The 22,068-nt window shown below is 45.5% G+C and overlaps 1 pseudogene; it reads right to left on the minus strand.

Moving 5' to 3' along the window:
* Positions 1 to 16,533: 16,533 nt before the first annotated feature.
* LOC129840353 (complement C1q-like protein 2) lies at positions 16,534 to 22,053 on the minus strand (annotated as a pseudogene).
* Between the last annotated feature and the right edge of the window lie 15 nt (positions 22,054 to 22,068).

The raw sequence follows: 22,068 nt of genomic DNA on the forward strand, positions 1-22,068 counted from the left end.
ATGAAAGCTCTTACAATATTCGGTGATTACATTTATCTAAAACAAAACAAACCCCAAACAGCAAGCAATGCAGGTGTAGAAGCACGGTGGCTAGGAAAAACTCCCTAGAAAGGCCAAAACCTAGGAAGAAACCTAGAGAGGAACCAGGCTATGAGGGGTGGCCAGTCCTCTTCTGGCTGTGCCGGGTGGAGATTATAACAGAACATGGCCAAGATGTTCAAATTTCATAAATGACCAGCATGGTCAAATAATAGTAATCACAGTGACAGGTCAGGGTTCCATGGCCGCAGGCAGAACAGTTGAAACTGGAGCAGCAGCACGGCCAGGGGGACTGAGAACAACAAGGAGTCATCATGCCAGGTAGTCCTGAGGCATGGTCCTAGGGCTCAGGTCCTCCGAGAGAGAGAAAGAAAGAAAGAGAGAAAGAGAGAATTAGAGAGAGCATACTTAAATTCACACAGGACACCAGATAAGACAGGTGAAATACTCAGATATAACAGACTGACCCTAGCCCCCTGACACGTAAACTATTGCAGCATAAATACTGGAGGCTGAGACAGGAGGGGTCAGGAGACACTGTGGCCCCATCTGATGATACCTCCGGACAGGGGGATATAACCCCACCCACTTTGCCAAAGCACAGCCCCCACACCACTAGAGGGATATCTTCAACCACCAACTTACCATCCTGAGACAAGGCCGAGTATAGCCCACAAAGACCTCCGCCACGTCACAACCCAAGGAGGGTGCCAACCCAGACAGGAAGACCACGTCAGTGACTCAACCCACTCAAGTGACGCACCCCTCCTAGGGACGGCATGGAAGAGCACCAAGTAAGCTTTTAATTTGACACGTCAAATAACACAATTCTATTATAGAATGTTGTGTGTGCTGAATTTACAGGTGCAAGCCAAGCACCACAACTACTAACGTTATGTGTTTACAATACCGCGTTTGTAACGTTCGTCCTCCTCCTCGTCTGAGGAGGAGCAAGGATCGGACCAATATGCAGCGTGGTATGTATCCATATTTTATTTCTTTAAGCGACGTAATGAAGAACACTTAAACAAAATACAAAATAACAAAAACGACGTGAACAGACCTGAACTTGAGAACATAAAACATGAACGCACGAACAGGAAGGAACACACGAACGAACGAACGAACAAACGAAACGAACGAAACGAACGAAACGAAACGAAATGAACGAAACGAAACAGCACTGTGTGGCGAACAAACACAGACACAGCAACAATCACCCACAAACAAACAGTGAGAACAGCCTACCTTAATGTGGTTCTCAATCAGAGGACTCTTTGTTGAATTTGCGATTTCCAACTTGTTGTGTAATCTTTATGCCGATGAGCACCGATACGTTTTATCTATAGTTTCTCATCATTATTTATCTTCATGTGACAAGGATTAAAAAGGATTTGCCAGTAGATTGTCGACTTGATGACAACTGATGATGACTGCTAGCTAAGACTTTGAAAGTAAGATGTTGACATGATCAGTCCTATCAAAGCTACTGTAGATAGAACGTGATTTGATGTCATTCTATTTGTGGCCAATGACCTTGAGCCTTCTTGGATGGGCACTTTTAATATAACTCTACGGTAGAACCCAAGGGGCAAACATTTTCGAGCTCTAACTTTAGAATTGTGGATGAGTACTGGCAAGCCCCCCCCCCCGTCCCCCCAAAGAAAAAGTGTGGTTGCTCTGCCCCACCTGCCCTGAATGACAGGTCACCACTGTATAAAACATAGATAAATAGATGGGGAAATAGTGAGGCCAAAGGAGAATACATTGCTAGGTGAGATACATGCTTTAGGAGTGAAAGCGAAGGAAGGAAGGAAGGGAGGGAGAGATGGAGGAAGAGGGCAGAAAGGGAATGGAGTGCAATACTGAGGGGTGCTGAGGCAGTGAAACAAGGGGTACTGAGGCAGTGAAACAAGGGGTGCTGAGGCAGTGAAACAAGGGGTACTGAGGCAGTGAAACAAGGGGTGCTGAGGCAGTGAAACAAGGGGTGCTGAGGCAGTGAAACAAGGGGTGCTGAGGCAGTGAAACAAGGGGTGCTGAGGCAGTGAAACAAGGGGTGCTGAGGCAGTGAAACAAGGGGTACTGAGGCAGTGAAACAAGGGGTGCTGAGGCAGTGAAACAAGGGGTGCTGAGGCAGTGAAACAAGGGGTGCTGAGGTAGTGAAACAAGGGGTGCTGAGGCAGTGAAACAAGGGGTGCTGAGGCAGTGAAACAAGGGGTGCTGAGGCAGTGAAACAAGGGGTGCTGAGGCAGTGAAACAAGGGATGCTGAGGCAGTGAAACAAGGGGTGCTGAGGCAGTGAAACAAGGGGTGCTGAGGCAGTGAAACAAGGGGTACTGAGGCAGTGAAACAAGGGGTACTGAGGCAGTGAAACAAGGGGTGCTGAGGCAGTGAAACAAGGGGTGCTGAGGCAGTGAAACAAGGGGTGCTGAGGCAGTGAAACAAGGGGTGCATATCGCTGATGTCAGATAGCATTTTTTAGACCTGATTTGCTAGTTTGTTTTAGTTTAACTTTGTGAAAATATGTATATTTTGTTTTATATTACTTTATTAGAGTTTTATTTTTAGACAGTGGGAGGCTAGGAGACATTTGTTTTGTAGAGTATTTTTTGTCACGTCATTTCTTGCCACTGCAGGCAGTAATAGATAAGGTGATGAATCAGGTTATTGGTTAGGTTAGGTTTCAATTATAAAGTCAATCTCAATGTGACTTGGATTTAAAAGGAATAACGCAGTGACAGGTGCTAAAAATATGGTGGAGGGAAACTATCCTGAAACTATCCAGCCCATGTTTACACTAATCCAATGCCTTTTCACTTTAGCAGTACAAGGAAGAAGAATCAAGTTAGCAACCTAGCCAATGTTTCCCCTGTCCACTTATCTCTCTTGGACAGATTCTGCGGGATGGGTAGGATAACCAGCAGCAGTAGTTCCGGTGTTTAGGTTTTTTTGTCACTGATTATTTAGACAGATAATGGATTGGCAGGTGTCTTTAAAATTTCAGAAGGGGAGGGGACATTCTGCCTATAGACGTGTCTGTAACGTGCAAAGATAGAGCGTGGAGGTCCTTGTTCCAGTTCCACTTCTCGTTCTAGCATCTCTTCATCGCTTCTCTTAATATGTATGGGCCCAGAACTTAATCGAGCAGCTGACCAATTACGCAAAGCTTTAGTTAACTGAGATTAGCGAAGCATTTAACTGGCTGATTCAGTAACCCCCCTAAAAGCTTGAAACCCCCATTGTAACCCCCATTTGATTGTTGTCCAAAAAACTCACTCACTCACTCACAAACACTATGGTAATGAAACCAAAACGACAACTGAAGGTTGTTGATCGGCTGGTAAAACACACACAGATACATAGCTGGTGACTATGATAATGATAATAGTTTGTCCTGTGAATATTGACAAAACTAGACATACTCACACACTCAGCTCTCCTCACTCCATCTCGCTCCTTTTTCTCACACCTTAAAACTCAGTCGCAGGGAGTCTCCTCACCCCTTCTCCACCTCCCCCTCCCTGTGTGTGTACTCAACCATCCGTGTCACCCCTTACGACTCCTCCTCACCCCTCCTCCTCATCCTCCTCCCGCTCCATGCGTGTGTACTCCCCCTTCACCCCTACCTCTCCTCCCCCCTCTTCTCTTCTCCCCCCCTACCTAGCCACCCTCCTCCTCACCCTCCTCCTCAGCCCCCCCCTCCACTTCTCCTCCCCCCTCTCCTCTTTTCCTCCCCCCTGTCTACCCACCCACCCATCCTCCTCTTCCCCTCACCCCTCTCCTCCTCTTCACCCCTCTTCTCCTCCCCCTGTCTACCCACCCCTCTCCTCTTCACCCCTCTTCTCCTCCCCCCTGTCTACCCACCCCTCTCCTCTTCACCCCTCTTCTCCTCCCCCTGTCTACCCACCCCTCTCCTCTTCACCCCTCTTCTCCTCCCCCCTGTCTACCCACCCCTCTCCTCTTCACCCCTCTTCTCCTCCCCCTGTCTACCCACCCCTCTCCTCTTCACCCCTCTTCTCCTCCTCCCTGTCTACCCACCCCTCTGCTCCTCTTCACCCCTCTCCTACTCCCCCTGTCTACCCACCCCTCTCCTCTTCACCCCTCTCCTCTTCACCCCTCTCCTCCTCCCCCTGCCTATATGTGTATTCAGTTCTCCTCTCCTGATTCAGAGGTGTTGGGTTAAATGCGGAAGACACATTTCAGTTTAATGTATTCAGTTGTGCAACTGACTAGGGTATCCCCCTTTCACTTCCCTTTCCTCCCCCCTCCTCCTCTCCCCCCTCCCTGTGTGTGTACCCTGTCCCAGAGGTGTTGGTTCATAGTGAGGTCAACCTCCAGTCAAACCGTCTGGATTAATATTTCACCAGGAGACTGATGCATATTTCATCACATCCATGTCTTCCCCATGTCACACTCTCTTCAAATTACCCCTCTTTCTCTCTCTCTCTCTCTCTCTCGCTCTCTTCCTCCTTGTCCCTTTATCTTTTCCATTGTCATCTCTCCATTGTTACCTTGTGGATTGTTCACTCTCTCATGGTTGTTCTCTATTAAATGTAACACGTCGATAGATTGTCCACAAACTAATTTGGAACAAAACAATTCCTTTGAATTAAAATCCAACTTAAATAGTATACAAAGAGTTTTATTGAAGAATTATTTGAGCTTAATAGATTTGATAAGTCGACAATACTACCATAGTATTTGTAAGAAAAAGTCCTGCAGACTGTCTGGTTTGAGACAGTATATAGCGTGAAATAATTAACCCCAGTGGTCTGCTTCCTGTTTGTCAAAACCAAAGCACCTCTCTACCACGACCTTCTGATGCCTTCCATCTGATCTCCTTCAGTAGGTTACACACACACACACACACACACACACACACACACACACACACACACACACACACACACACACACACACACACACACACACACACACACACACACACCTCGGCAGAGTGCATCTGATGCTTTTCAGTAGTAGTCTCAGTCAGTGAACTCTGGCTGACCTAACTGATAACTGGTTTCACCCAGCTACGACCTTACACACTCTAGTCTCACCATCACACCCCTGGAGAGCAATATACACACACAGAGGCACACACACACACACACACACACACACACACACACACACACACACACACACACACACACACACACACACACACACACACACACACACACACACACACACACACACACACACACACACACACACTCACTTTGCACGCTGTCGTGATCTCCAGTCTAGTTAACTGGTGTTGGGAGTTGCATCACACTAGACAGTATTCATCTATATTTAATCACAGATGGAGACTGTGAAAGAAAGACAGAAAGAGAAAAAAAGAGACACAAGGAGAAGAGAAGAGATGAGAGGCTAGATGGTACAGATTTAAGCAGCCATGAAGCCAGTCAGCTCTGAGGTGTCCTGTCAGTATGAAGGAATGTGTCTTTAGAAATGATGATGAAACACCTCGATTGTCTCTCTCTGTCATGTTTTAGAGAAGAGATATTGAGGGAGGGATTTAACAAAGAGAATAAAAGAGAAGGACGAGGGTTGACAGAGGGGAGGGGAGGGGAAGTACTGTAGGGTGTGTGTGTGTGTTTTGTCAGGGCGATAAGACGCTCTCCATTAACAGCTCTGATTTTCTCTACACTTCCAATTAACATGTTTAATTAATAATGAAAAGCTCAATCTCCAAACACACACATGAACACACACACGCATGTGCACCACACACAAACACACACATACGCAGGGAAAGAGAAAGAGTACAGACAAAAGGAAAGACAGAAAGGTTAAGAGGGATAGGAAAAGAAAGAGGGAGCAAATGGTTGACAAATGGAAGAAGAGGGATAAATAGAAAGGTCATTAGAAATGGGTAGAAAACAAGAGAAGGGGGTGACAGGAGAAATGGAGGGATGGAGGGAAAGACCGATTAAGGTTAAGAAGGGTTTCTGTAATACATGTTCCTTACCCTCCATCCAGTCTTAATAGCGGTCCTACCACTTTGTGACGTAACCTAGGTTACCAAACACTGTAGTTTGACAGCAGATATCACTTACCACACACACACAGACACACACACACACACACACAGCCCCGGGTTCCAGTTAATGCAGCGCCAGTGTGATTGCTGGGTGGGAAATGTAACGACACTATCATTCCCAGGTTGTGTGTGTGTGTGTATTCTGTTATCATTCCCAAACTCATCATACCCAGGTAATTTCCGGCTCTAGCTCCTGCAACAGTGCTTAACTTAACACATACAATCATGCGTACACACACACGTGCGCCCCCACATGTGCATGCCACACACACACACACACACACACACACACACACACACACACACACACACACACACACACACACACACACACACACACACACACACACACACACACACACACACACACACACACACACACACACACACACACACACACACTGGTGTATAGTGATGGCCCTAGGGTGCCATCTAGTGTCTAAAATGTGTGTTTGTGTGTGACGGGGAAAATACGTCTCATGTCTAATCTGATTCATATTCTCACTGAACTGTGGAGAAGAGGGGGAAGGAGATATACAGAGAGAGAAAGAGAATGTGACTTAGGGGTAAATGAACAGGTAAAGGGAGAGAGAGAGAGAGGAGGGGGTATGAGAAAGGGAAGGGTGGGGGGGGAGAGAGAGAGAGGGGTTATGAAAAAGGGAACGGTGGGAAGGAGGAGGGACTTTAGGGTCTACTTCACTAAAAGCATATGGAAACACGGTGCCAAACTCATTATCCACACACACACACTGTACACACTTCCCTTGACTAAGCAGAACTGACCCTTCAGTACAGCCAATCACTTACCGCAGTGTGTGTGCGCGGGCATGCGTGTGTGCGCGCGAGCATGTGTCTGTGTGTGTGTTTGTGTGTGGTGTGTGTGTGTGTGCGCGCGGGGGTTATCAGTAGTGTAAAGGATGGGTGGTAATTGAATAATGACAGTACAGATCCTGATGGATCACCTGTCACTACACTGTCCTCCATCCCTCCATCCTTGTCAACCTCTCCTTTCTTTCAATCCCTCCATCCACAGCTTCACGTCAAATCAGCCATCAGCAGTGTAAGTAGGCTAAAGGCCCAGGTGTGTGTGTGTGTGTGTGTGTGTGTGTTACCCCCTTATAACAGCGCCTAGAATCCACTTATTCCAAAGCAAAGAAGCCTTTGAGAGCATTTTGTCACAATTTCTTTAATGTATTTAAAAAGGTTGCAGAACTACAAATACAAGCAGGTGAAGAGTATTTACACACAGGTCTCTTTAGAACAATTTAAATCCTGCAGACAGACAGAAAATACTGTAGTGTCACAGCACCAATATACCTCTGTAGAATGAGTTACTTTACGGGTATAACATTAACAAAATAGAGAGGTCAAAAGGAATTGTTTTGATAGAGAAAACATTCTCCAGAAGAAAGAAAAAAATGTACTTCCTGTTCATTCAATGGTGGCAATGATTTACAGTACAAACATAATTTCATTGGCTTCAAACATCTTATCACATCTCCAATATTTCAGCACCTTCCAGGTCAATCAAAACGCTCTGGAGACATGGTTTAATGCAGTCAGCATTTGTTTGAATTGCTGTGTATAGAGTATCATGGATTACTGCTCTGCGTAGAAGTTCCTATTTCAGCACAGATCTAGGATCAGCTTACCTTTCCAAAATGGAACATTAACCACCAAAACATTAACCTGATCTTAGATCAGTGTCTGGTGGCGACTTATAGCTGTAATCCCCTCTCTGTCAGGTGTAGAGTGACTAGCATGGTGGTTTGCTATACCAACCGTGGGAACGCAGTGAACCAAGGGTATATATATATATATATATATATATATATATATATATATACGCACACACACGCACGCACGCGCACACACACACACACACACACACACACACACACACACACACACACACACACACACACACACACACACACACACACACACACACACACACACACACACACACACACACACACACACACACACACACACACACACACACACACACACACACACACACACACACAGTGATTCAGTGAGATAATGACATTGATATTTTTCTAAGGAGGAAAAGTGACTACTGGAACTGTGTGGGAGGAAAGAAACACACCGGATATCTATGTAGGGAGGGGGGCGAGGGGAGGAGGGAGGGAGAGAGGGGGGCATGGAGGGAGGGAGGGGATGGAGGGAGGGAGGGAGGGGGGCATGGAGGGAGGGAGGGGATGGAGGGAGGGAGGGGGGCATGGAGGGAGGGAGGGGATGGAGGGAGGGGGGGGGGCATGGAGGGAGGGAGGGGATGGAGGGAGGGGGCATGGAGGGAGGGAGGGGATGGAGGGAGGGAGGGGGGATAAGATATGGAGGGAGGGAAAGAAAGTTGTGGAGAGATATTGAGGGGAGAGATTGAGAGGATGCTGGTTGATATCTTTCTAGAAGGATCAGCACAAACCTGTGGGAAGAAACACATGGCATGAAAGAATGAAACCACACTGTCTCTTTCTCCACTCTCTCTCCACTCTCTCTCCACTCTCTCCACTCTCTCTCCACTCTCTCCACTCTCTCTCCACTCTCTCTCCACTCTCTCACTTTCACACTCAAAGGCCTGCAGGACAGTTGTGTATGTAGGACCCAACCAGGAAGTGTAACTACCCACGACCCTGAGCAGGTGGTGGGTGGAGTCAGAAAACAGGGGATCTGATTGGGCGTAGCCTACTGAGCTGAACATGGTGGTGTTCCCAAACACATTCTATAGAGAGAAGAGAGGGGGTGAGATGTCAAAATACAATTACCCACACATACATACGCAGACACACACACACACACACACACACACACACCTGTAGGCGTTCCAGGTATTTCCAGACTCCACACTTGTCCTCTAGTCGTACCACCACAGCGTTAGCTGGCACCACAGCCAGGTGACACGTCTCATGGTCAAACAGCCCGGCCTCGCTGCCATCCGGGCACAGCAGCTTTAGGTCCTCCAGTTCCAGGTCCATGTTTCCATATTGTTGCCTAGGGTAGAGTAGAAGAATTGGGTAAGTGATGTGGAGGAGGCTGATCAGAAAAACTATGAAATACTGACACCTAGTGTCTCGAGCGAGAAATGCTGAAGTTTGATAAGAGGAGACATTCTGAATGTTGGTGTTTGATTAGATTTAGATCAGACTCTCACCATCCATGTTGTCAGAAATAGTGGTGTGTTTGACAAATACCACATCGCCCAACTTCTCAGCCACACACCTGGAAGAAAGACTCAAGTCAAACACAGCTAGTTAAATAAGACATTGTTTCTCAAACCAGTCCTCTGGGATCCACAGCAATTCTACCTGATTCAACTAATTTAGGGCTTGGTGATTCGTTGACTAGTTAAATTTGTAGACTGGTGTTGGAATATATCAAATATGTGGGATGGTTACGTGCCCCCATTGATTTATTTGAGAAACTTTCAAGTAGGAGAAATAGATCCTTTCCTCCTCTCCTCTCATCCCTATTGCTTCTCCTCCCTACCTCAGTGCCCCAGCCTCTCCCTCTCTCCTCTACCTCAGTGCCCCAGCCTCTCCTCCTCTCCCTCTCCTCCCTACTTCAGTGTCCAGCCTCTCCCTCACCTCCCTACCTCAGTGTCCCAGCCTCTCCTCCTCTCCCTCTCCTCCCTACCTCAGTGCCCCAGCCTCTCCCTCTCTCCTCTACCTCAGTTCCCCAGCCTCTCCTCCTCTCCCTCTCTCCTCCCTACCTCAGTGTCCCAGCCTCTCCTCCTCTCCCGCTCTCCTCCCTACCTCAGTGCCCCAGCCTCTCCTCCTCTCCCTCTCTCCTCTCTTCCCTACCTCAGCGCCCCAGTCTCTCCCTCTCTCCTCCCTACCTCAGTGTCCCAGCCTCTCCTCCTCTCCCTCTCCCCTCTCCTCCCTACCTCAGTGCCACAGCCTCTCCCTCTCTCCTCTCCACCTCAGTTCCCCAGCCTCTCCTCCTCTCCCTCTCTCCTCCCTACCTCAGTGTCCCAGCCTCTCTTCCTCTCCCGCTCTCCTCCCTACCTCAGTGTCCCAGCCTCTCCTCCTCTCCCGCTCTCCTCCCTACCTCAGTGTCTCAGCCTCTCCCTCTCTCCTCTACCTCAGTGTCCCAGCCTCTCCTCCTCTCCCGCTCTCCTCCCTACCTCAGCGCCCCAGCCTCTCCCTCTCTCCTCTCCTCCCTACCTCAGTGCCCCAGCCTCTCCCTCTCTCCTCTCCTCCCTACCTCAGTTCCCCATCCTCTCCCTCTCTCTTCTCCTCCCTCAGTGCCCCAGCCTCTCCATAGTGTCTCTCTCGGTGGTTGTTAACACATATATGTCTCGTTGTCGTCGCCTATGCAGACTTCACACAGGTTCTTAGGGTTGTTTCCTCTGGGGTCGTGTTCTCTGTCCTTTACTCCTGGTACACAGTTGTAGCCAAAGAAGTCCCCCACCGCTGGAGGGACACACAATAATACCAACAATACACACAAAGAGTCAGGGCCACACAAACACACACACAGGTCTCACCTTTGGGAAAGTTGCATTGTTCATCGATACTGATCTGTGAGGTGTTGACCAGGAAGCCAATAGGAACAGTCCAGCCCCCCGTGGTACGGATCCCTGGGTGACAGGAGCTACAATATCCAATCAATCAATGAGTCAATCATTCAAATCGCAAAGTTGGTGTGGAAGAGGAAAGGTTTTCTCCGCTGTCTATAAGGACAAGCCACCTGGTACCGACAACCTGGATGGTAAATTGCTGAAGCTGGATTCCTCTTTGCCTCATCTTCAATTTAAGCCTAGAAGAGGGTATGGGCCCTCAGGCCTGGAGGAAGGAAAAGGTCATTCCGCCGTCCAAGAATAACCACCCTTTAATGGTTCAAACAGCCGACCAATCAGCCTGTTACCGGTGCTTAGCAAACTTTTCCAAACAATCGTGTTTGACCAAATACAATGTTATTTTACAGAAAACAAATTAACAACACTGTATTTCGGATCAATTTGATGTTATTTTAAAGGACAAAAAATGTGCATTTCTTTCAAAAACAAGGACATTTCTAAGTGACCCCAAACTTTTGAACGGTAGTGTACTTTCAGCATGACGATCGGGAAGGGCACTCAACATGCTCGGCACTGACACAAATGACTGATGATTGGCTGAAATAATTTGGTAATAAGAAGATTGTGGGAGGTGTTTTGTTAGATTTCAGTGCAGGTTTTTGATATCATTGATCATGACCTATTACTGATAAAACGTATGCGTTATGGATTTACATCCTAATCATGGATTCAGAATGATCTATCTAATAGAACACAGAGGGTTTTCTTTAATAAAAGCCTCTCTAATGCAAATTAAATTGAGTGTGATATACCGCAGGGCACACCACACTTCAGTTTTTACTAATGACCTTCCACTGGCCTTGAATAAAGCATGTGTGTCTATGTACGCTGACGACTCAACCGAATACACATCAGCTACAACAGTAGAATAAATAACTGACACCCTTAATATAGAGCTCCTGTCAGTTTTAGAATGGGTAACTAGCAATAGGCTGGTGCTAAATATCAAAAACTAAAAACATTGTTTTTGGGACAAATCACTAACTCAACCCTACATCTCATCTAGATCTATTACTGAATAATGTGGTGATTAATTTCCTCAACTTGCTCAAACTGCTAGGTGTAACCCTAGATAGCAAGCTGTAATGGTCAAAACATATAGACTCAATAGTTGCTCAAATTGGAAGAGGTCTGCCCATGATAAGGTGTTGCTCTGCTTTCTTGACACCTCAGTCGACCAGACAGGTCAGGTCTACTGCCCAGTTGTGTGGTCATTTACGGCAAAGAAGGATATAAGTAAATTGCAGTTGGTCCACAACAGAGCAGCACGTATTGCACTTAGATGTACACGGAGGGCTAATGTCAGTGGTATGCATGTCAGTATCTCCTGGCTCAAAGTTGAGGAGAGATTGACTGCATCACTATTGGTCGTTGTGCGAGGTGTTGACGTGGTGAAGGTACCAAACTCTGTCACACAGTTCGGAGACTCATCGGTACAACACAAGACATGCAACCAGAGGTCTCTTCACAGCCCCCAGGTCCAGAACAGAGGCTGGGAAACACAGTATTAAATAGAGCCATGATTACATGGAACTCTGCCACCCCAGGTAACTCAAGATAGCAATAAAACCAGTTAAAAAAGTAAGGTAAAAGAACACCTTACGGCACGACGGGGACTGTGAAGAGACACAGACATTTTTATATACTACGTATTGTATTAAGTATTGTATTATGTATGGCATATTGTATTAAGTCTTGTATTATGTATTGTATTATGTTTTAAGTATTGTATTAAGTCTTGTATTAAGTCTTGTATTAAGTCTTGTATTATGTGTTATATTATGTATTGTATTAAGTATTGTATTATGTATTTTATATTGTATGATGTATTGTATGATGTAATATGTATTGTATTAAGTATTGTATTATGTATTGTAGTATGTATTGTAGTATGTATTGTACTATGTATTGTAGTATGTATTATATATTTTATTGTATATTGTACTATATATTCTATTATGTATTGTAGTGTTATGTATTCTATGTATTTTATTTATTTGTTTGGACCCCAGGAAGAGCAGCCACTGCCTTGGCAGCAGCTAACTACGGATCCTAATAAAATAAAAATCGAACAAACAATCAATCAATCCGTCTATCTGTTCTCACCTGCGTTCATGCATCTCCAACAGGGACAGGTCACTGGAGGAGCGACGAGCCAGGGCTACAACATAGTAGCTGATACCATCTGAGAGAGCAGACAGGATAAGGTAAGATAGATTCAAGTTTTACACATGGTTTCCTTCTCCCTCTTTCCCCCCTCCTCACTCACCCACTCTGTTGTAAGACTCTCCAGCAGCCAGTTCTAGTCCATAGCACCAGCCAGCTGTGTAGAAGTCATCTGCAAACATGGCTGCTGCATCCGCTGTACCATTCTGAACAGACATAGGTAATATTACATGTTGCACAATTCAACAACACTTTCTCTACAGGTCGTTTAAGGTTGCAGAATTCTGGTAACTTTCCAGAAACCCTGATTGTAGGGTTCCCAGATTTCCTGCGTATTCTTTTGTAATTCCATGGATTTCTGCAGCCGTAAGGCTGTTTTACCACTCACCTTGATCTTCTCCATACAGTCTGTGGGACTTTGGCCACGGACACACAGCAGCGTTCCTCTGATATTCCGAGCTGTAGCACTCCCAGCCAGATCCAGACATTTCTGCTCCTCTGCCTCCGACACTACACACCAGGAGACTGGGAAAGACACGGAATGTTGAACTGTGTTCAACTTTATTCCCACTGGAGAAAAACAGGTACAAGCATTGTACCTTCGCACCTGTTGCAAATGCTACAGAAATTCTCAATAGCTTTCACATTATGATGAGGTTCATCGTAACCAAGGTGAAAACACAGAATACATCTGACCTAAAGACTCCCAGACTTACCGGAGGTTTTCTGAGTGGAGAAAGAGATGAATGAGAAGAGAAGAGTCACGGCCAGCCTTCTGTCCAGATGATCCATGTCGACTGACAAAAGCAGAGAAATCTTCTCCCTCTCAAACACACACTGGGAAGACGAAATCTCCTCTCACACACGAGACACACTCCAACTGAACGCTACAGTGGAGAAACCAGTCACCTGAGGTTTTATCAGGAAAAAATGCTTTCACATTGACCCCCTCTTATACCCTTGTTCTTAGGAACCCTCAAGCGGAGAGATGGGTGGGGGAAGGGGGGGGTGTCAGGTAAGAAGAAAACATTTCATTATTCTCCTCCATTCCGAAAATTCTAACCCCTGGTAGATAATCTCCTGACAGCTGTCTAACGTTTCTCCTTCAATTATCCCCTTGGCTTTAGAAAGCGCGAGGAGGGGAGAGAGAGATGGGAGGAGATGGGGAAAGAGAGGGAAAGGAGAGAAGAAATGCAAGGGGAGGGGAGAGGAAGAGAAAGAGAGAGGGTAGAGAGAGGTAGAGGAGGGGAGTTGACAGAGAGAGAGGAGGGAGAAGAGAAGGTGAAGAGAAGGAGGGAAGAGGAGAGGTAGAGAAAGGAATGGAAGTTGATGGAGAGGGTGGGGGAAAAGAGAGAGAGAGGGGAGGAAAGGTAGAGTAGTAGAGGGGGGAAGGGGAGGCAGGCTGGCTACTTGGCGTACCCTCTCCAGTACACCTAGCATATCCCAGCAATCTCTCTAATTAAAAGAGTGACGCAGACAGTGTCTCTGTGTGGAAGTCTGGTGGGAGGCCTTGCCAAGGAGAGCGGATACTCCCTGTGTCCCGCTCTGCCTGGGCTGAGATTAAAGATGTAGCCTAGCCACCATAACAGGCTGTGTATGGTTCAGGTGTACGGTAGCCAGTCAAGGAAAACGTATTGGCTATCTGATACCTCTACCCCTCTCTCTGGATCTCAGCTCAGGCAGGCAGGTACACATACACACACAGACACACGTACATAATGTCTAGCTCTACCTTGACTTAAGAGATTTGAAATATTGTTTCTACATCTGGAATAGGCTAAAAACTGGTAGAAACCAGTAGAAACAACAGTACCATAAAATCATGTGTTTGTTACCCAAACCGCTTTAACTATTGCATCCAGGGTGCAACTTTCACTGGGGACAGGGAGGGGGGGGACATGTCCCCCCCACAGTCTGAAATTGCATTTTTGTCTCCCCCCAGTTTCATCATTGGAGTGTGATACAAAACGAGGAAACGGTGTGCTTTAGGACCATGTGGACGCTTCAGAGCGGTCGGGTAGGCTGTTTGGAGTGTTTATCCGTCTGAAAAAAATGTAATTAAAAAAAAGTTATTGCGATGATCAGAGGCCATGTAGCTGAAGTAGTAGACTCCTCTCCCCGGTGCTGTGAAGGCACTTGAAGCGCAAGAAGAGAGGGAACAACCTTTTAAATTGTGGCTACAAGATCTTTTGGTTATAGCTAGTGGGGATGAGCTAAGATGAGGAAAATGTCAGTCAAAGCTGCAATTGAGCTTAATGGAGGGAAGCGGCCCTAATGCAAACATGGGCATATACAAGTAAAATAGCACAATCGATATGGACGCAGTCTAATGTCAAAGCCTCTATAAAGGGCCTAGTGGTTGAGGCCAGGGGTCGGTTTGATACTGGGCAGTACGTTTAGTAAAAGTAGACTACCTGTATGTATGTTGGCTGTAGACATTGCCTATATTGGTGAAGACTTTGGTGTAGATCTGGTTTCAGAACTGAAGGGTCCTACTTGTTGTTATTGTCTGTCATTTGCCAGTCGCCAAGGTCATCAGATTTCAGGTTGAAAACATTGCTCCAGATAATAGGGAGGGTGCTAAGATGATAGGACCTGAAGGGGCGTGGACACAGAGCCAAACCCAGAGCAGTGTACAGAGAAGAGATCTACTGTGCCCTCCTAACTTAATTCAATTAGGCTAAAGTACAGAATGTCACCTTTTATTTCTCATGTTGGTCCTGTGTGTGTCTCAGCTGGTAGAGCAAGGCCCTTACAATGTCACGATTGTGGGCTAGTTCCCGCTGGGGCCACCCATAAGACAATGTATCCATGCACTTCTGTAAGTTGCTTTGGATAAAAACATCTGCTACATGTCATATTCTATATTATTATAGTGTGGGCGTTAATTAGGGAAAAAGAGTGCAAAGTTGTCGTCTGTCCAAGTTATTGTACCTATCGAGCATGCATGCATTAAATTGCTGAAGAGGAGACTGAGGTAAAAAAAAAGATTGAAAAGCGGTGTGATAAAAGCTGATCAAGGCATCTGTGTCCAAAGACTTACCTTTATTTGACTTTGATTATTTATCCAATGAAATTGCTTTATAATAAAGCAATGACAAATAAGTTGATATCTGTCCAGATACAGGAGGGCACTGTAGTTCATCTAACTCTAGGCCACTACCAAGAAGACTATTTCCCTCTAGAGCTCCCTACTGTGTCCTTGGATCCATACTGATAAACAGTCAGTCAGATACCAAAAGGACCAGATGGATAGTAACATTGCCGGTAAACAATTTAGGGTGGGTGATTTCATTGGCATCTAAGGGGGCAGAGTTGTACTTGTTTTTTCCCCAGATTAAAATAAACAGGTCTAAGATCTAATTAAAAGGTTAAAAAACTATAAGGAGTATGCTATTGAGGTAAAGCGTAAATCAAGAGTTTTCTGTTCAGACTTTGAGTTTGTGTTTTACTTGGTGCTTACGATAGGTACATTTGGGCCTTGTTGTGGACAGACTATGCCATGACTATATAATGTAACCTAATCATACATCCCAAACCTTCTTCTCCCCTTCTTCCCACCAACCAGAAACACTGAGCTACTGTCATGTTGAACTAATTAACACATTCATCAGGATGTCATACAGACTGTAAAATAAATATAATACAAAATCCTGCTTTTATTGATGCATTTATTAATACGGGAGTCATTTTGCCTCCAAGAGGCCCTGACATACAGACTCTTTACTAGAAACCATTACAGCATCCATGATGTTCTCACACTGTGAAGAGCAGGAAGCCACTGAAGATGTGATTATTTGAGTTATCATAGAGCCTGTTGCAGGGATGCGCATGTACACCACATCTCCCTCCTCTAGCGCTATACTGACTCCATTAGACAGTGTCTCATAACTGACAGCATTATATCCCTGACTATACATGATTTTCTGTCCATTCTTATACATGTAAAACGAGGTCTGGACACTCATGGCTGTGAAGCTGATGTAGTAGAGTCCTCTCACTGGTGCTGTGAAGACACCTGTATCAGAGGAGAGTAAAGAGGAATCAACGCTTTCCATTTCTCATGTTCTCTTTTGGCAACAAAAATCACACAACTCAACAGAATGCCATTGACACCTGATAGCTAAACAAGAAAAGTTATAACTTTGTAGCTACAGTAAGTGCCAGACTACTTAACCTCCTAGCCTAATGGCCATAAGAGCAACTAGCCTCAGAAGCCCAGGCTTACGAAGGAGGATTTGGAAGGATGGCCACGCATGACTAAAGAGTGACAAATACATATCACATTTGCAAGGAGCATTCAAAAAGAGACAAAGGGTTGGTTTGAAGTCAGGCCAGAGATCAGTGAAAGTAGACTACCTGAAGCTGGGTTGTAAGGCCTTGGCAATGTTTGAGAAGATTTTGGTGTATACCAGTGTGGTTTTAGCAACAAAGGGTCCAACAGTTCCTGAAATCAGTCAAACCAGCAGAGAAGGCCACCCTTGGCCTGTCTGCGAACACAGGAAAGATAACATACAGATTGGATGACAGACTGTACTTCTAGTATTCTCAAGTCCACAGTGAAAACTGCATTACACCCTCTGGCAAAAGATTAAACGTTGTTAATAACCCAAATCCAGACAGCGGATGTTCTGAAAGAGCTGTAAAATCTGGACCCCGACAAATCAGCTGGAATAGACAATCTGGACCCTCTCTTTCTAAAATGATCTGCCGAAATTGTTGCAACCCCTATTACTAGCCTGTTAAACCTCTCTTTCGTATCGTCTGAGATTCCCCTAGATTGGAAAGCTGCCGCAGTCATCCCCCTCTTCAAAGGGGGAGACACTCTAGACCCAAACTGCTACAAACCTATTTCTATCCTACCCTGCCTTTCTACGGTCTTTGAAAGCCAAGTTAACAAACAGATTACCGACCATTTCGAATCTCACCGTACCTTCTCCGCTATGCAATCTGGTTCCAGAGCTGGTTATGGGTGCACCTCAGCCACACTCAAGGTCCTAAACGATATCATAAACGCCATCGATAAGAGACATTACTGTGCAGCCGTATTCATCGACCTGGCTAAGGCTTTCGACTCTGTCAATCACAACATTCTTATTGGCAGACTCAACAGCCTTGGTTTCTCAAATGATTGCCTCGCTTGGTTCACCAACTACTTCTCCGAAAGAGTTCAGTATGTCAAATCGGAGGGCCTGTTGTCCGCACCTCTGGCAGTCTCTATGGGGGTGCCACAGGGTTCAATTCTCGGGCTGACTCTCTTCTCTGTATACATCAATGATGTCGCTCTCGCTGCGGGTGATTCTTTGATCCACCTCTACGCAGACGACACCATTCTGTATACATCTGGCCCTTCTTTGGACACTGTGCTAACTAACCTCCAGATGAGCTTCAATGCCATACAACTATCCTTCCGTGGCCTCCAACTGCTCTTAAATGCAAGTAAAACTAAATGCATGCTCTTCAACCGATCGCTGCCCGCAAATGCCCGCCCGTCCAGCATCACTACTCTGGACGGTTCTGACTTAGAATATGTGGACTACAAATACCTAGGTGTCTGGTTAGACTGTAAACTCTCCTTCCAGACTCACATTAAGCATCTCCAATCCAAAATTAAATCTAGAATCGGCTTCCTACTTCGCAAAAAAAGTATCCTTCCCTCATGCTGCCAAACATACCCTCGTAAAACTGACTATCCTACCGATCCTTGACTTCGGCGATGTCATTTACAAAATAGCCTCCAACACTCTACTCAACAAACTGGATGCAGTCTATCACAGTGCCATCCGCTTTGTCACCAAAGCCCCATATACTACCCACCACTGCGACCTGTATGCTCTCGTTGGCTGGCCCTCGCTTCATACTCGTCGCCAAACCCACTGGTTACAGGTAATCTACAAGTCTCTGCTAGGTAAAGCCCCGCCTTATCTCAGCTCACTGGTCACCATAGCAGCACCCACCGTTAGGACGCACTCCAGCAGGTATATCTCTCTGGTCACCACCAAAGCAAATTCTTCCTTGGCCGCCTCTCCTTCCAGTTCTCTGCTGCCAATGACTGGAACGAACTGCAAAAATCTCTGAAGCTGGACTCTTACCTCCCTCACTAGCTTTAAGCACCAGCTGTCAGAGCAGCTCACAGATCACTGCACCTGTACATAGCTCATCTGTAAATAGCCCATCCAATCTACCTCATCCCCATACTGTATTTATTTACTTATTTTGCACCCCAGTATCTCTACTTGTGCATTCATCTTCTGCACATCCTACCATTCCAGTGTTTAAATGCTATATTGTAATTACTTCACCACCATGGCCTATTTATTGCCTTACCTCTCTTATCCTACCTCCTTTACACATGCTGTATATAGATTTTTCTGCTTCATTATTGATTGTATGTTTGTTTATTCCATTTGTAACTCTGTATTGTTGTATGTGTCGAACTGCTTTGCTTTATCTTGGCCAGGTCGCAGTTGCAAATGAGAACTTGTTCTCAACTAGCCTACCTGGTTAAATAAAGGTGAAATATTTTTTTCAACCAGTGTCTATGTATGAATCAGTGTTGCACAGTGAAACAGCACAATGCTAAATGTTGGAGCAAGAGCTTTGAGTGAGATCTCAGGGAGAGTGATGTCACCACATGATAGAACTCTTCTACTGTGGCAGATGTGAACTATCTGGGAGTAGGGGGGAGCTGAATACAGCCAAACTGGGAGAGAGTAGAGAAGCTTTGTGGTGTTTGGATGGATTCAAAACTGAACAGAGCAGGCGAATCAACTGCTACATTTTCAATTGTGTGTGTGTTGTAGAGTTTAAACTGAACTGTGACATCACCCTTCTAAGATCGAAGACTCAACTGTGGCTCTCAGAGTGACAAGCTAATGTTTTGCCAGACGTGTGTATGTTTGACACGGATGTCAAGGCGATCACCTGTTTAACCTGCAGTTGCTCTCTTCAGCTCCTCCACCTGGCTCTCACTAGTACTCAGTCTGGTCTCCAGGGCTGAACAATCATTAAAAAGTCAGGACTACTCATATATAATGCACTTCCTATGAACAGTAAGGCTAAGTACAGTAGCACTTATAATATACATTTGTAAACATACCTGCAAGGTACCACATATTCCATAGAATTATTACAAGGTAAAGAAATATTCAAGTATTTCTGTCATTTAGGTGAACTATCCCTTTTTAACAACCAGTAAATCACTCTTACTTATTACCTGCATTCTCAGCCTCACTGGCTGTCACTCTGTCCCCAATGGCTGATACATTTAGCCCAAGCTGCTGAACTATGGAAACATAAGCTATTCAAGTTTATGTAAAACAGGTGAGAAATAATCATGATCATTCATTTAAGCAATATAGAGAATGCCCTGCATTCTTTGTCTGCAGCTCCTCCACCTGGCTCTTACTGCCACTCAATCCAGCTGTCAGGTCTAGAATGATAGAGGAAATATGAAAAACAGTTCATGTTGACCTTGCTTCTGATTGTGGAAAGAGGTGCCTGAAAAGAAAAATAAATAAATCACAGGACAGGAAACATGGTGGGACATTGTTGAGGCCTTATGTGCCTCTTGGCGTAATAAGGCCTAAGTACGTAAGTGCCTTACAAACTAAACTGAAAGAAACATCCATCCAGAATGTTAAATGTTCATTATTTCCACTCTTGCTGACAATCAAATGTAACTTTAGTTGACTCTTGACTGTAAAGCAATAAATAATAAGCTTAAATTACCTGCATTCTCTTTCTCCACTTTATTCTTGGGTACATCAGCTCCACCCTAAGATCAGTCACTGTGTTTCTCTGCTCCTTTGCCTCAGCCTCACTGGTTGTCACTCTGATCTCCATGTTCCTCAGCTTCTCTCTCTGCTCCACCACGATGGTTCCCAGGTTGTGCACCATGTCTCTCAGCGCCTTCATCTCAGTCCAGATGTCAGGTGAGGTGGTCTGTTCATTGGTCATCTCTCCATCTGAACCTCACTCTCCTGCTCTCTCTCACTGCACTGTGTCCCTGTTGAGTGATGTCACTCTCTGACCCCTCCACTCTCCTCCTGAGCCCAGGCCCCAGACAGACAGAACCAGCAGAGCAACAGTACCCCTCATTCTGAAACGATACCGGTTCAGATATGATGCACTTTATGAGGCTCAGACCCCCGACTTATATACACACACACATCTCAGTTAAGCAGTACGTGTACAAGAGACAAGTCATACTCAGTGCAAAAATACTAAAGCCATAAGGACGTTCCGATATATAAAAAAAAACATTTTATCAGAAGTTTCAACACATAGCAGTTCAATCGATGTTGCGTAAGACTGTGAGAAGTCTGCAACTGCAGTGATCTCATGTCTCAGTACAGTTTGTTTGTGAACAGGTACAGTACTATGTGGTAAAATACACACACTTGTAATATAATCAGAATCTATCAGAGCACTTCTAGAACAATTGCTGCAGCTGAAGTGTAGAGCAGACAGGGATTGAATGGGTGCATATTTTGGGGAGGGAGGGTAGTGCATTGCAGTAGTAGGCTATATGAGGTGAGGTCAGGTTTGGAGTTTAGCCGTTGGACAGAGGTTAACAACCCTAGACTTGTGATATGGGAGTAGGATGAAGTTGCCCTTACAAGATGTTCTTGGGTCAGTTTTACATTATTCCAACTAATGATTATGGATAGGGGGGGGGGGGGAGGGGATGCTGATCCTAGATCTGTACCTAGGGGAACTTCATCCCAGAGTTTATGATAGGTGTCATTGACCATTGTCAGATCTCATCAAAGTAGGTTGGATCTAAGCATTATGGCGAAGGTCCACCGACCATTCTAGGCAAAGGGAAGGTTAAGCCCTACTGCTTCTCCACCTATCCAGAGTGTTTCATATCTGCATTCTGTAAACAGAGAAGGGGGTGGAGGGGGTCAAGGGACCAGGAAAGCTGATGAAGAATGAGTTCAAGGCAATGAGTAAAAAATATATTACATAAGTGAACTTGCTTTCACCTGTCTAGCTACCTGGCTGTCTGCCCCCTGCAGAGTTGAGCTACATCAGACAGACTCATTGTAAATGCTTCAATGAATTACATGAGATGTGTGTACAAAAACACCTAAACAAAAATAACTTTGTACTGGGGAGAACCCCAAAATGGTCTGAGAACTGGGGTACCCACAATGCATTATAATGGTAACGTTGTTGTGACGTTATGTTGTTGCGCTAGAACT

This window comes from Salvelinus fontinalis, chromosome 41 (genome assembly GCF_029448725.1).
Source record: "Salvelinus fontinalis isolate EN_2023a chromosome 41, ASM2944872v1, whole genome shotgun sequence".
NCBI lineage: Eukaryota > Metazoa > Chordata > Actinopteri > Salmoniformes > Salmonidae > Salvelinus > Salvelinus fontinalis.